General features: G+C 36.7%; 1 protein-coding gene across 3 annotated transcripts in view; it reads left to right on the top strand.

The window, feature by feature from the left end:
• The first annotated feature begins 780 nt into the window (after positions 1-780).
• Positions 781-15,023, top strand: part of csrnp3 (cysteine-serine-rich nuclear protein 3) — a 105,840-nt gene continuing 91,597 nt past the window's right edge. For 2 of the 3 annotated variants that reach the window (XM_039757536.1, XM_039757534.1), the window contains exon 1: positions 782-1,109. The gene's annotated coding sequence lies outside the window, so the exon portion shown is untranslated. Of the gene's footprint in view, positions 1,110-15,023 lie in introns of all 3 variants that reach the window. The other variant, XM_039757537.1, reaches the window with a different exon arrangement.

Genomic DNA, 15,023 nt, shown 5'->3' with positions numbered 1-15,023 from the left:
GTTTCTTTGTGGTGGCGGCCTGCGCCACCACCACCTACTCAAAGCATCATGATGCACCAACATTGATGGGCTGAAAGCCAGAAGTCTACGTGACCATCATCATCAGGTCCTTCCATGAAAACCCTAAATACAAAGAGGACTGTTTCATTTATGTTAGGTAGATTGCCCAGAGGGGACTGGGCGGTCTCGTGGTCTGGAATCCCTACAGATTTTATTTTTTCTCCAGCTTTTGGAGTTTTTTTGTTTTTTCTGTCCACCCTGGCCATCGGACCTTACTTATTCTATGTTAATTAATGTTGACTTATGTTTATTTTTTATTGTGTCTTCTATTTTTCTATTCATTTTGTAAAGCACTTTGAGCTACATTTTTTTGTATGAAAATGTGCTATATAAATAAATGTTGATTGATTGATTGATCCTTTAAGAGGTGAGACAGTAACATTTATTACTTGTTTTACTAACGTCAATATAAACGCAAAATTATTTTTTGTCAATAAACAAACTATTGCTTTTGTTTCCTCTTAAAAATGGATTTTTTAACAACACATTATCTTGTTAAAAGATTTCTTATTTTTCATTAATAATTTTTAAACGCTTTAAGCTGTTTTCTTTTAGGAAGTTGAGTTCCTTGAAACTGGAGCCCGCGTCGACCATGAAACCGCAACGAGTGCGCCCACACACTCCTTCACCTACCGCTGAATCGTGCTCGTGCTCTTGCTCGTGCTCGTGCTCGTCATATCGCGCGCCTCGCCTCCACAGAGACCACCTAGGGAGCGATTGGTTGGCTGGTATCACGTTGCCGCCATGACTCTTGGCAGTCTCATCCTGCACCATTGTTTCCAATAGCAGCCGGAAGAAGCTGCTGTAAGAGGGGGAGCGGGTAAAGGCATCCTTTACTGCACTCTGCAGTCTCTCCACCTGAACGCCGCTCGATAAAACGTACCTTAGGCAGAGTGGTTCGGGTAACTAAGCTCAACAGCGGCTGTTTCATTCAATACATAAAAATTAAAACCCCCTTCCCATCAGTGGCGACGCCAAAGAAAACGGTCAGAGGACCGCATAAGCTTTGAGGTTTCAGCGCACTCGGCTTCTACGTCATACTTTAAATGGTAAGTCATTGTTTTATTTTCTCGAAAATTTACAGGTAGCGCTTTGGTGTGCGTTGTTAACTTTTATACAGTGTACAGAGGCTTTTATTTTTTCAAGTAAGGGCATCAATGATAAGCGACTCACTGGAGCGCCTTGCCTCTTTGGCGCCGGTGAGCTGGCTAGAGGGTATCATGAAGACCTCGTGCGAGAGAGGCGCTCTGAGGGCTGCCGGGGCTGAAGGTGTACCGCAAGCATTTCGGCAGTGACAGCGCTCTCACTGCTTTCCTTTTTTTTGTTCACCACTGTATACTCAGAGGTGCTTTTTCTTCCCTTTTGGTTGTAACTAAGCGAGCGATTGTCAAGTGTTGCACTGTTGTCGCCCATTGTTGCATTAAACCCCGTCTGGTTGTTTTAAAAAAAAAAAAAAAACGCTATAATGTCACAATATAAATTTATATTTCAGTCTAATAAAAACACAGCCCATTATAATGAGATGGTGTCTGTAAATAGTAGGGCAATCAGTGGTCGTTGAGATTTGACATATTGGGGGCGGGTTATGGTGTTGGTCGTTTAAGTCCTGGAGGACAGTCGCAAAGGTGTGACTACTTCAGCACCCACAAATATTTAGTTTAACTATGTAAAAAAAAATATGAGTTATAGTAACAAAAATGCCATTCCATAATAGCTACGTGGCATACTTACATTTAAATATGTAATCCTTCCACAATTGTGGTGATTGGTGAAATTATTTAGCGTCAAACATAACCTTTCATATGACATTAAGGTATCTGAAATCAAAAGAGAAGTGCAGACCAATCTTACTTTTAGTTATGTAGAAAATGGTTTTTCCACCTTTTACAGTTGACACCCAGTGCGCAATACACCAGGACAGGAGTTCCCAAACTTTAAGCCAAGTCTTCCTAAGATATTATACAACCTGGTCAAATTCCAAACCCCCCATAACATAAAACCAATGCTTCAAAGATGGGCATTATCTTGTATCTTGGTTTCTGCTAACAGCAGTCCTATATATTAGATTAGAATATGCTAGATAAACTTTATTAATCCAGTTGGGAAATTCAGATGCATATAGCCGCAGGAATATAGAAAACAAGGATACAGACTCACAGGACAGATTAAGCAGTCAATCAATCAATTGATCGATAGGCAAAAAAAAAATTAAATTAACAAGTACATCTGGTGAATTGCCTGATAGCAATGAGCAGAAAAGACACCCAGAGGCACATGCTCTGGTGGATTGAGCCTGTGGCTGAAAGAGCTCCAAGAGAGCGCCTCCTGGAAGGGATTTTTCAATGATGGCATCCAATTTTTGCCATCATCTTCTTTTCCACAGCTGCTTGCAGTGCGTCAAGGGTCCACCCTCTGACGAACAGGCTTTCCGGATAAGTTTGTTCAGGCATTGTGCTTCATTTCAGCTCAAGTTGCTTCCCCAGGATACTGCAGCATAGAGCACCACACTGGCTACTGTAGACTGATAGACTATTTCCAGCAGCTTGCTGTACAAATCAAAAGACCCAAGTCTCCTTAGCATGTACAGTCTGCTTTGACCCTTCTTGTACAGTGCCACTGTGTTGTCGGACCAGTCCAACCTGTTGTTCATGTGAACCTCCAGGTACTTGTTGTTATGCACCAATTTCATATCCTACCCTCGAAGGGTGACTAATCTCAGAGGCTTCTTGGTATGATGGATGTCCACCACCAACTCTCTCTTTTTTTTTTTTTTTTGGGGAGTTGTTGAGTTGCAGGTGGTTTTCCCTACACCACAAGACAAAGTTCTCCACAGCCTTCCTGTACTTTGATTCGTCTCCATTATTAATTCAGCCTATGATGGACAAGTCATCTAAAAATTTATGTAGATGGCAAGCGCTGGTATTGTGCTGGAAGTCTGCTGTGTAGAGGATAAATGGAAAAGGAGACAGGACAGTTCCCTGAAGTACTCCAGTATTACACACCACCATTTCTGACACACAGTTCATAGCATGATTTTGGAAATAGCAGACCTATTGGCCTGCGCCACCACCACCTACTCAAAGCTTCATGATGCTCAAACAATGATGGACGGATTAAAAGGCAGAAGTCTACGTGACCATCATCATCATCAAGCCCTTCCGTGAGAATCCTAAATCCAAAGAGGACTGTTTCATTTATGTTAGGAGAGAATGCCCAGAGGGGACTGGGCGGTCTCATGGTCTGGAATCCCTACAGATTTTATTTTTTCTCCAGCTGTCTGGAGTTTTTTTTGTTTTTTCTGTCCCCCCTGGCCATTGAACCTTACTCTTATTCGATGTTAATGTTGTTTTATTTTGTTTTATAATTGTGTCTTTCATTTTTCTATTCTTTAATATGTAAAGCACTTTGAGCTACTGTTTGTATGAAAATGTGCTATATAAATAAATGTTGTTGTTATTGAAAGCAAATGCTTATCTATAGCAGGCAATTAATGATTACAGCTTTTTAATCACCTGATATTTTATTAAATAGACTGCAGTACACAAACTTTTTTTTGCTGGTGTACACCCTGCAGGGACTGGAATTCTTTGAAGTGCCACAGTTTTTTTTTTTTGTCTGATGTCTGAAATTACTTAGTACTGAACTCTTACTAAGGTGATATTTCTTTACTCGCGCTGTTGCATTTTGGATTCTTAACCGGAGGTTATGGATAGGTTTTTTTGTGTGCGCCTGTTTATTTTTTGTGTATATGCAAAATGTTTTTGTAGTACAGTGTTTCTAAGTTAAGAACAGTAGTGTAGTTTGAATTGGAATTAAAAAAAAAAAAAAAACACAACAAATATTTTACATAGAGTATAGAATTACATTTGAATCCATATCAAAAGCAGCAGGAGAAAAGTAAATGTCAAGTTACATATAAATTATAGTCAAAAACAGAAAAATAACTCTCAGATGGTTTTAAATCAAGATAAATGCTGAGCCTGCTTCAGGGCTACCCAGTTCTGCTTCTGGGTTCAGCCCGTTCCTGTATTTAGAAATGATTAAAGGTACCAAACATAGTCTAAAAGCTTTACACTGTTTAATAATATTGTATTAATACTAAAATAAATTTTTGATAGTCCATTTTATTAATAATTGTTAACATTTGTCTTTCCTCATTATTCTGCACTTGTTTTTCAAATTTCTGAAATGATGATACAGCAAACAAATTTACTAAAACTTAAAATGTTGCAACATTAGTGCACAGGACCTGTGAGAGAGAGAGAGAGAGACACTTTGCAGACTGATTATGTTCTGGTGATTAAGAAAAGCTCTTGTTTGTTTACACATTATTTCACAAAAATCCATCAGTCTTGACTTATGTTCCCAGGCAATCTCCATCCTAACATGGATTGGCTCAATGATGTAGGGAGCGAGAGAGCTGTGACTTCAGAATCCTCAAGCATGGATTGTCACAGGAGGTGGGCATGGAATAGGAGAACAAGTTCAGGTGAGGGTTACAGGAGAGGAGGACTGTGAGACCGAGTGGTTGAACTGAAACGTAGTCTAACATGACCTGAACTTGGACTAATAGTCCTTTTTAAGGTCCACACTGCTGGAGAACTGCACTAGACTTTACTACTTTGATATAGGACTACTTTCATGCAACAGTTGCAGAAATTTTTATATTTATTAAAAACTATTAATAAACTAACTTTATTAAAAACTATTTATTAAAAACTACTATGAAGTAGTTTAAAGAAACCCTTCAAAATTGGAATGGATTTTTTTTTATTAAAGAAAAAAAAAAAGAATGTCAACTTTTGCAGCAGTGCTGCAGACCCAAGGGGTCATGGCCTCTAGTTTGAAAACCACTGCACGAGGCTACACTGTTGATAGGAGGTCATAAAGGAATAATTATTTTAGTTTAGCTCTCTGAGTACCTCAGAAAGATACTGATAGCATTAGGCTGGGAATACAATCATAGAGGCCTCACTTTGTCAGGGCAGCTTTAGTCTGCAGTTCTACAAGAGAAATCCAAGCTGCATAACTTAATTGGGGTTATACAGATGCACGTTAATGAACCCATTGAAATTACCTGGGTTTCTGCATTAATTACTGTTATAAAATATGCTTTGATCATCAACTAAGTTGTCATAATTAATCAGACATGGTCTGCAGAAGCAATTGAACTACATCTTGTCAATATTGAACACCTCTCTATTATAAAAAAAAATCTTGGAAGGAGATGAGATGTGATTTTCTCGGAGAGACACTTATACGTCCCGTGAGACAAGACCACGCCTGGGGCTGGAAATAAAGGACAAAGAGTAGACGACAAAGCAGAATGTCATAAAGAATTAAAAAATGTTGGCGCGGTACACATGCAGAGCAGGTTAGAGATAATGGAAGTATGAAAATTCAAAAGTCTGAAAAAAAGGACAGGAAAGATCGTATTAACGCAAACAAATGGAAATTATTACTCTGTGAAATAACAGAACGGCGAAAAGAGATTGAATATATTATTCGGATTCAAACTTTATGTCAGAGACTTGTAGATCATCTAATTCGTGTTGCCATCAAGGAAAAAAAAAGTAGTGTTTCTTCCCAATGAACAGGCATATCCGCGAGAATTAAGATTCCAAAAACGTTGGCGCGGTATGAAGTCCTGTGAGATGAAGACTTTTAACATGAGATTCTTTCAAATCACGCCCTTCTTACAACTATTTTTAAATAAGACCATAGTCATGTAACGTGTGAATGCTTTTGTCAGACACAGTTCCTGTGCTCTCAGCTCTTAGTTGTGTGAATGCTTTTGGTAGACACACTTTTCCTGCGCTCTCAGCTCATAAACTTTATCAGGGCAATAATTTTATACATTTTAGATAACACGTCAACAACTAAGTGAAGAAGAAAGAGCATGGACAAACATTCGAAAAAGTCGGTTTATTTATTAGAGAGAAAGGAACTATATTCACTCACAGGCAGTTATGCATTGTGTTGTCACGGTGTCTAAACAATGAATCAAAATTCAATGCGATCTTGAATAAAAGTTCATTCCAAATACTATTTTTACTAAAGTTTTAAAGTGAAAGTGAAAATCATGCATATGTAAAAATTCCCGTGAAAATAACGATTTCTTAAAATTGTATATCTGGTTAACCAAACCTGGTGGTGGGCAAGCGAAGCGAGCAGGGGGCAGAGCCCCCTAGTTATTGAAACATTTATAATCTGGGCTGGAAAGTCTTTTGTATTTATTAACTGGTGGAGCTTCCTTCAGCATCAATAACCTCCACCAAGCATTTTCTGTAGCTGTAGATAAGACTTGTACAATGGTTAGGACAAATTTTCGAACATTTCTCCGTAGAAACATGTTTTAGTTCATTGATATTTCTGGTGTTTCTTGCCTGAATAGCTGTTCTCGAATCATGCTACAACATCTCAATTGGGCTGAGGTCTGGACTCTGACCTGACCTTTCCAGGACATGAATTTACTTTCATATGATCCATTTTCTTGTTTTGTTTCTTGAGTTTCAGGTGATTGTCAGGATAGTGGTCTGTCACCCTAAACTTAACAGATTTTGAGTGATGCAACAAGACATTCTCCTTTTCAGCTTCTCAATATGATTTTGAATTAATTGTCCAGACGCAGAGGTTAGGATCAGGTTTTAATGTACAACACTTTTTCTTCTAAACACATCCTGGCACCTTCCTACCAAAGATTTAAATTTTTGTCTCATTCATGCATAGAATATTGCCCCAGAAACATTATGAAACAGCCAAGTGGTCATTTGGAAACTTGAGACCCGAGTTAATAGTTCTTATGGAGACCAGTGGTTGCCCTCATAGTTTCCTTCCATGAACAACATTACTGAATAGTGTTCTTATTATAGTAGACTTGCAGGGGTATCTGGTGCTGCCTGGGATAAAGTACAGTTACAGTCACTAAATAAATTCCCCTGGGGGAGGAGGTATTTAACTGAAGAAACAGTAAAATGTTCCTACTGGGCAAAATGTTTGGAACAAAACATAGTCTTCTCCTTTACAAATGGGGAATCTGTGCAAAATTTGGTGGATGTGGGTTCAAAGGTGTGAGTTTGCATATCAAACTAACATTCAGCATTTTCTATTAGACTAGCTGTGTGTGGTAAGTGGGACAAAAAATAACCCAAAGACTCCCTACCAGTTTTATTATATTGTTGAACTTGTACGGGCATCAGCTAACTCTTAAGAATTACCCAGGGCAGAGGTCGTGGACCCTACTTTGGAGCCTGGAGAGGTCATATCTTACCTGAGACAGACATATAGTTGAGTGCAGCTGTGGCACAAACAGAGTTGGATAGACTGGAACCTGTCTTGGGCAAAATTGTGTGAATGTACAATGTGCATGTACCTTAAAGCTGAGTTTGTCTGTTTGAGTGGAATGAGAAGTGAGGTGCATACATGCACCATCTAGTGGCTGTGGTTGAGCATGAGCAGAGCGGACTGCTCCATACACACACACACACACACACACACACTCTCGGGTATTTCGTTTATATTATTAGATACAGTACATACATAAACAGAGACTTTGGAAAGTTCAGGAGATTTGTGTGTCTTTTTGCTGTTACCCTGTGGTTCTCTCTCTAATCCTCTAACATTACTACACTCTTGCAGTGTTCTTTTCAAGATGATCATTCCTAGAGAGAGCGGTAAAAGTATTGAATTTCCTCCATTTGTTCATAGCTTCTCTACTATGGATCACCAAATGCCCAAGCATACAATTCTTCTGAGGTTCTCTGACATGTCTTTTGATTGTTTGGAACACTTAATTCAAAGTAGCTTTTTGAGAAGTCATCAACATAGATGGATCTTTTTTCCAAACTGGATTTTTAATATTTAAAGGATATACAGTTTATAGTTTGAATAGAAGTATAATTGTTTCTTATTGTTAGGTTAAGTAGATTGTGTTTGTTGGTTATTGTGACTTAATTGAAGATCGGGCTACATTTGTATGAGTAGTTAATGCAGAAATCCAGGTAGTTTCTAAGGGTTCATAAACATTTTCTTGCAAATGTATATACATTCTTAACAGTGAATTGCATTTCATTGTGTTATTTTTGGAATTCTTAGTTATAATAAAGAGTCATGATCTTTTGGTGTTCAGTTGAAGGAAGAAAAAAGTACCTTACTTTTCAGAGCTTACATAATCTTATCAAATACAAAGAATAACATCCCTTGGGGTTTGTGGGCGGAGGCTATTACAGCAGCACTAGGCCTGAGGCATGAACCAGTTCTGGACAAAGCACCACTCCACCAGAGGGTCCATTCATGTGTACACCTACACAGGGATTAATTTGTAAATCATAAGGTGGCATATCTCATAGTGACTGCCTGGGGGTGTGTAGAATGGGAGTGCGCCAACAGTGGAAATTTGGTTGATACCGTGCAGCACTGTTAACACCAAATTTTATCATTGGCCTGATAAATACATGTAATCAATACTGTTTACACATATACCAGCATGCGTAAATTAGTATTTAACTTGGCTGGATGTCTACACACTGCAAAGCATTCTCATAGTAGAGGTTTGGCTCTCCTCAGCCTTTTGCGGCTTCATCTCAAATACTTCGCTCCCATTCCTTTGCTGCACTAGTTTCCAATGGTGTTTGGCACATTTATTTTCTTTTTTCACATCATCCATTCAAAAAAAAACATAATCAGGCTAATATTATAAAGTTTAAATAAAGTCTATATAATAAATGTTGTTTGAATATTATATAAATGAAAAACACATTTATTTAGATTTTGGGTTCCTGGTACACAGAGGGCTCAAAATCAGAGGTGCAAGAGCGCTCCTATCAGCTCTGGCAGAAGTTAGGAACTAATTGCTAGTTTCCATAACATACCTCTCTTTGGAGAGAAAGTGTAGGAGGTAAAGCTAGAGTGTTGGGCAGATAACCAATGTAGATATGTAGAGAAAATTCAAACTCTACATGGACATTGAACCATGGGGGCTAAATCTATGAGGCAGTATTACTAACCAACAATGTTCTGCCCTCTTTCAGAAACTACTTACATATTACATACTTACATACCTTATTCTCATAACATTTGTTGCATGGAATTTTATAAAATAAAGCTCATAAATGCGAAACTTAAATAGAAACGTACAGCATCATGACAATATTAAATATTCCTCTCCAACCTCCATGCAACCAGTTTAACACAACACACTTAAGCATTTTTAAAAAATTATTGCAGTAGACTTAAGTTAACATGTTAAGCCAATGCATTTTTCAGTTTTCATAGTTTTATGAATAAGAATCTAGTGATTCTGCTCTTAATTGACTAACGCTGTTCACTAAATGGAACAAAGCAAGCAGAACATTGCAGTGATGTAAGTAATGTCTTAAAGTTTGAAGTTTTAATTGGATAAATATAGTTCATCCCTTGTAGAGAGGTGAAAATGTATAGTATTTGAAGCAGTGCACATCAGTTTCTTGCTTTTCCTCACCTTTGGCAGATGCATACCAAACTCTGATGTAGAAATTCAAAACACTTTAATATTATCTTTTTGAACATATGTGTCAACCTCATATTTTACAGTTTTAGAAAGAAAAGTGCTCCCCAGGAATTTGAAATTCCTTATAACCTGGCCATGTATGAAAACAAGAGTGGTCTTTTGCCTTACTTAAAGTTCATGGGCAACTCATTTATTTTTTTGACATTTAATTTCAAATTATTTAGGCTACACTATTTATAGGATATCTGTGTCAAATAAAGCTTTTGTTACTAAATCAGCCACCTCTGTGAGAGGCCTGTACTTTGTGCCAAGCACTTTCCTTCAGAAAGTACATCCTGTAGCCAGTAACATAAGAATGAATTGTACACATCTCTATCAGTTCGTCCAAAGGCCCAAGAAGAATGATTGTGTTAAACGTATCATTTAAGTCAGATTAATATATTCTCTCAGTATTGAATGTGTTTTGCTTGTTTTCACCCGCTTCAGTATGGTACTAGTCTCAACTGGAGGTACTTTCAGTGTATGTTGTTCCTGGGACTCTGCTTACCACCTTCTACATTTCAAACCATTGTCTTTGCCCAATCTTTATTGGCCCTGTGATAGACTGGTAGAATAAAAAAATGATGAATGATTTTCTTGTATAGTTAATATTTTCAAAAAAATCTGCTGATTTTGAATGAGTTTGCTTAATTCAGGGTACACCTCCTTTCCTATGTATCACAATCAAAGCACAATAGCAAAATATAAACCATTTTAAGCAATGATTAAAACTGTTTTTAATAGCCTTGGACACATAGTAGCTATCACTCAAATTTCAAAGTGTTGTTTAGTTTGTACTTGGTTTCCCCCAGTACTGATGTCAAATTGCTACAGGATATATTACTGTCTTGATCTTCACTTAAAATAATTCAGTGTATCTGCCCCAACACTCACACTTCTGAACTTTTTTTTACAAAATACAATAATGCAGAATTTATTTTTTCTGAATATGCCACTAGTTAGGTTTTGAAGCTTGGTTTCTTATCTTAATACAGCAAGTTTGTGGGTCCAGGGTTGACTGCCTCCCTCAGCATGTTAAATGTATTTCGTTTCTATAGAAACATGTCTGCCTGTTTTTTTTTTCTTTTTTATAAACATAAAAAAGGGAAACCAGACTGAATAATCTGTGAAGCACACTATAATGGCTATCAGTGGACCCTGTGGTATGTACCAGCAAATATAAACAATAAATTGATTAAATGGAACTTGACTAAAGCTGCAGTAACACCAAATAAAGCTTTCTGTGACCATTCTGCATCGTTAACAGTATGCTTCTGTATTTTTGCTGAAGAGCAATGCATCACTCCCCTGCTAGCCGTCTGCTTCACTTACTTTTCAGTGTTAGTAAACACAGCTTTGTAAATATAGTGTGTTATCCATTTAATTTAGTCTCCTGTGTTAGTGAATTTAAAAGTCAGGCACTTGGCATCTGCAACATGCATACGGCTTCACTGTCAGTAAATGAATAGCATCTACCTTGAATAACTCAAGCTATGTACATGTGCTGTATGTCTTGTGTTACTAATTTGTCAGTAACGCTTATTCTTCCTTTGTTTTAACAAGTTTTTCTCCTTTATTTTTGTAAGTTTGTCTTTTATCTCGAATTAAACTGAAATAACTAGTGAATACGCGGAGAAAAACTCTGCCTTATTCATGCTGTTTATGCATAATAAAATATCCAAGTAATCCAATTAATTACCAAAGAAACCACAACTCATTCTGTTCTTGCATTTTCCATTTTGTTTAGTAATGGAATAAGAATAATTATTTAGTACAAAGGAAGATTTTCTTAAGTGGTAATGTTTGAGAGCCTTGTGGGATGCTGCTATAGTATGTGTACAGTAAGCTGTTTTTGCGGTGATATGTTTAATGTGTATCATGGAGTATGCTCTATTTTAGTAGATGGGATTCAAATCATTAGATGGATGTACAGTTATATGGCAGAAGTAAAAGGGCTGAAGAGGAGGCAACATGTTGTGTGGTGAGAAGAAACAGCATTAGGACTGAAACATGAAGAATGACTAAGTTGAGGGGGTGTTCTGTGATGTCAGTGGAAAGAATGAAACCAGAGCAAGTCATGTATGACATGAAAATATTGGGTCTCAATCTTAAAGGATAAGTTTAGCATAATTAAATATGAAATTGCTGTTATGGCCAGGGCTGTGGAGTCTGAGTCAGAGTCAGAAGCAATAATTGAGTTACAGGACTTGGAATCGGTAAAAACGTACCGGCTCTGACTAAATGTGAATTGTAAAATACTTTTTTAAAATTTCCACATCGGCACCATTACAGCCTTTAAGCCTAAACAAGGTAGGGTTTTCGATCAACATAGTAAATATATTAGTTTAACAAATAGAGGAGTTAGAGTCAGTTGTACCATATATTAAGGAGTCTGAGGTTTTGTGTTCCGACTCCACAGCTCCTGTTATGGCATCCAAATAAGTGATGATTTCTTTTATTTTGTGGTAAGGATGAGAGGTTTATTTTTTTTCTAGTTCAGAACTTTGCATCATAATACAGTACTTTTTATTATTTATATGTGGAAATTATTGATTGCTTGATGGCTACAGTATGTAATTAGTTTTTTGTTACCAAAAAATAAAACACAATTTGTTGCCTTTGCCTGAATTAAAGTGGAAAACTGCAGTCTGTTTTTCTTGTGTTCAGAATAATTGACCATCTTGCATCAATCATGTTTGTTCCAGTTTCTTTGACTCAGACAACAGCAAAACGTTTATCCTGTTGGAATTACATGAAACATTATATTTCATCCAGGGTGTCTTGTTTGGTCGTCATTGAATGTATTGCAGTAATTAAAATACAAAAACTATTCAAATTAGCATTTGGCATGATATTAAATGTAATGTAACTTTCAAAATAGTGCATTAATGCTCTAAATGTTTGCGTTTCCTTTTCTGCTTATACCACTTACAACTGATAAACGCAGGATAATGGAAGACTGATAATTATTAGTCACTGATTTCTCTCTAAGTTAGAAGAGTCTGTGATATTGGTTACATTTATTTGTATTTTTTTCAAAGTAATAACAATACTGGCAGTCGGTCTTTTAACTGTATTATATATATTTCACTACAATTGTACATATACACAAAAGCTGCTCTTTGTTTGCATCTTGATTGAGTGTTTAATTTATAATAATTTGTTGATTATCTTTTTATAATTCTAAAGCTGTATTTTAAATGATGTTGTCTTAGTGGCTTTTTTAATATTCAATTTTAAATGTTCACCACTCCTTTACAATTGCAATTGTTCCTGTTGTCAGGAAGGTAGTAGTGAGAAGCAGATGAGGTGCTTGTGCTTAATAGTATGAAGTGAGCTCAGGTGGCCTGTTTCTTTTTTCCCCAGAAGGCAATTATTCATTCCGTAACTAAGGTGAATGACAGCACAGGTCTTCTAGATACTCATTAAAATTGAAAGGTATTTGGAATGTGCTGTACAGCAATATAAATGTTGTTCTTTTTTTTTTTTTTTTACAAAGGTAAATGGCAATTATTTAACTCCTAAAGATGCATTACTGATATTCATTTTTGTAGTTCTTGAGTGGTTTATCCCAGTTTTTTGCACCACGCAGCATGCAAAAGGTTTCAATGAAAGAAAACTTAAATCTCTTAGTGATGTCACTACCTTAGAGGTTTTAGATGCTTTTCAATCAAAACTCTATATCTAGTTGATTATTTTTTGAAAGAACATATAAAAAATTCTGTGGTAATTCTCATGATTTAGCTAATTATTTATGTTGCATCGTAGTACATACTGTATATGTACATCAAATGTTGATCGGGGGGAAATACATACATTCATTAAATCTGCTCATTTTCTCCATGTTTCTGTGGGTTTTCTCAAGGGATTGTTTTCTTCACACTTTTTGAAACAAGAGTTGGAAAATTACAGCTTTGGATCAATAAGAAGGCCATTGTCAAGAGATCACAACTGGTACTAATGGGTGTATATGATCTAAGAACGAAAGAGTTTTGATAGTGATTCAGGGAGTCATCCAGTGTAGATAAGACAACTTAAGAATAGGTCCTTAAATTTATCCTGTCTATTTCAGTGATTGGTAACTTGTCCCATATGTCTATGTTTTCATTAAAATTGCCCATATTATTTGTTTGGGGCACAATCTGGCAACAGGACTCAAAAGCATTTGGAGCATTTTGATATTTCATGCAAACATATCCTTAAAAAGAGAATTTTGTAATACCAGAATTTGACCAAGATTACATGCTGTACAATAAATGCTAGGTGAAATTAATTGGCAGATATGAAAAAGTATGTCTTCAAGGCCTTGTGTTCTCTGGGGGATGCATTATATTATGATGTATAAGCCAGCCAGCAATTTGGCACAAATTGCATGCATAGTGTAAAAGAGGATTGAGGGTTAAATAGTGCTCATTTCATTAGCAGAAAACATTTTTTTTGTAAAAAAAAAAATAAATAAATAAAATAAAAATTGAAATTTAACACCCATTACATATATAACCCTTATTCTGAAAAGTTCCAGCCACCCTGTACTATATTGAAAACACTACAGCAACACATGATGTCAGTTTTTTACCTGTATGTAATTGTATTTTTGAAATATACACCCCTGTTAAATCTGATGTTTGCAATGCATTCCAAAAAAGTTGGGGCAGTTAAGTGTTTCTCACTGTGTCATATCACTGATTCCATTTAATAACATTTATAATGCATTTGAGCAGTGAAGACACAAACTATTTAAGTTTGGTAAGCAGAATTTTCCACCATTTATTTATCTATTATGCATATTTTATCTGCATAATTGCCTTCTTTGTCATATTTTGCATTTCGTAATGTGCCACATAGGTACTGTACTCTTACACTGCCATACACTTGCATTCCAGACAATATGTAGCCTGCCGTTGTTCTGCTGGAAAAGGCAGTGACATCCCCGAAAAGATGGCATCTGAATGGTAGCATATGTTGCACCAAAATTTGTACATATCTTTCTGTGTTAATGGTGCCCTCACAGATGTGCAAGTTACCCATGCCATGGGCACTGACAAAGCCACAAACCATAACAGGCACTGGCTAACAATGATAACAGCTTGGATGGTCCCTTTCCCCTTTTAGTACAGAGAACATGACAGCTGTTTTTGCAAAAACTATGTTGATTTGTCAGAGCACAAAACACAATTTCACCATGCTGCTTTCTATTTTAGATGAGACTGAGTCCAGAGAAGTAGTTGGCACTTCTGGACTGTGTTAATGTATGGCTTCTGCCTTTACTTAAGTGAATTTAGCGGTAAATGGTGTTAACTGACAAAGATTTACCAAAGTATTCTTGAGCCCATGTCATAGCATCCATTACAGACACATAGCATTTTTAAGACCGTGACATCTAAGGGATTGGAGATCACACATGTTCAGAAGTGTTTTTTGGCCTTGCCCTTTATGC

The sequence above is a fragment of the Polypterus senegalus genome, chromosome 6, assembly GCF_016835505.1.
Source record: "Polypterus senegalus isolate Bchr_013 chromosome 6, ASM1683550v1, whole genome shotgun sequence".
NCBI lineage: Eukaryota > Metazoa > Chordata > Cladistia > Polypteriformes > Polypteridae > Polypterus > Polypterus senegalus.
The sequence above is the reverse complement of the archived record's forward strand: the minus strand, read 5'-3'. Positions and strand labels throughout refer to the sequence as shown.